Below are 1,731 nucleotides of genomic sequence, written 5' to 3'. Positions count from 1 at the left end.
AAAGGTTGAAAATCAATGACATGTTTCCATCTCAAGAAGCTTGAGAAAAAAACAAGTTAAGCCCAAGAAAAATAAAAGGAAAGCTATATTAATGATCAACACAGAAAACAGTGAATATAAAATAGACATACAATGGAGAAAAATCAACAAACCCAAAAGTTGGCAGTTTGAAAGGATTAATAAAATTCATAAGCACTTAACAAAACTGATTTATAAAAAAAGAGATGAAACACAAGTAACACATTCCAAGCATTAAAAAGGGAACATCACTACAAATTCTACAGATATTAACAAAATAATGACTGTATTTATTGCGTGACAATAAATTTGAAAATTTAGTGAAATAAACTCCAGAGGGAAAAAAGACAACAGTTTACCAAAACTGACATAAGAATAGAAAATCTGAGTACTCTTATGTCCATTCAATCTAAAATTTAAAAACTTCCCACAATAAAAATCACATACATGATTTCAATCATGATTTCTTACACAAACATTTTCAGAGAGTAGAAAAAGAAGAAATTATTTTTTCAACTTTTCTATGAAGACCTTAACTTTGATATCAGAACCTGGTGTAAGAATATTACAGATGCAAAACTCCTAAGCAAGATATTAATGAATCAAATCTAATAATAGAGCAAAAAGATAATATATCATGACCAAGTGGGATTTTCTTCAGGAATGTAACATTGGCTTATTCTAAAATCAAGTAATTCGTGCTCGCTTCAACAGCACATATACTAAAATTGGAACAATACAAAGAAGATTAGCATGGCCCCTGTGTGAGGATGACACGCAAATTCATGAAGCAGTCCATATTTTTTTGGGAACACATGTACACCCGTGGCGGATTCATGTTGATGTATGGCAAAACCAATACAATATGGTAAAGTAATTAGCCTCCAATTAAAATAAATAAATAAATAAATAAAATCAAGTAATTCATCATATTAACAGAATAAAGGAGAAGGAAATATGTGCATCTCAAATACACTCTATATCTCAAGTATGCTCACAAAAAAAGAATTTCACACATTAAAAAAAAGGCCCTTGACAAATTCAATTGTTCATAATCTTAAAAAAAGAAGAAAACTATCAGCAAACAAGGAATAGCAGAGAAAGTCCTTAATCTGATAAAGGATATAAACAAAACTCTACATTTTAGACTAGCGTTTCTATTCATTTTCTATTCATTTTTATACTAGAGCACATAAAAGTGATAAAGAATCCACCTGCCAATGCAGGAGACATGAGTTCAATCCCTGGATCTGGAAGATCTCCTGAAGGAGGGCATGGTAACCCACTCCAGTATTCTTGCCTGGAGAATTCCATGGACAGAGGAGCCTGGTGGGCTACAGTCCACGGGGGTCACAAAAGAGTCGGACACAACTGAGCTACTAAACAACAATGTAAAAGTACTATAAGGTGAGAGAAAGAAAAGTAAAGACCAGAAAGAAAAAAGTAAAACATCAGTGTTTGTGGAGGACATGATTAAGTATACAAAGAGAATCAAATGAAATTTCAGTTTATTAATTTAACAAGATTGTTGGATATAAAAATGATTATATAGTTATGTAATATTGAAAAAATTTTTAATGTCAACTACAATAGCACCAAAAATCATAAAATACCGAGGAATAAGTATAACAAAAAATTTGCAATATCTATACACCAAAATGACAAAACACTGCAAAGGGAAAATTTTGAAAGACTTAGATTAAGAGATAGACA

At 31.0% G+C, this 1,731-nt stretch overlaps 1 non-coding gene across 1 annotated transcript; it reads left to right on the top strand.

Moving 5' to 3' along the window:
* The first annotated feature begins 716 nt into the window (after nt 1-716).
* Nucleotides 717-823, top strand: LOC112586726. The gene has a single exon (XR_003111212.3). It is a non-coding gene; the product is annotated as a U6 spliceosomal RNA (small nuclear RNA).
* The last annotated feature ends 908 nt before the right edge of the window (nt 824-1,731 follow it).

Source organism: Bubalus bubalis, chromosome 8, assembly GCF_019923935.1.
Source record: "Bubalus bubalis isolate 160015118507 breed Murrah chromosome 8, NDDB_SH_1, whole genome shotgun sequence".
Taxonomy (NCBI): Eukaryota; Metazoa; Chordata; class Mammalia; order Artiodactyla; family Bovidae; genus Bubalus; species Bubalus bubalis.
This window is presented reverse-complemented; position numbering and strand designations above follow the sequence as displayed.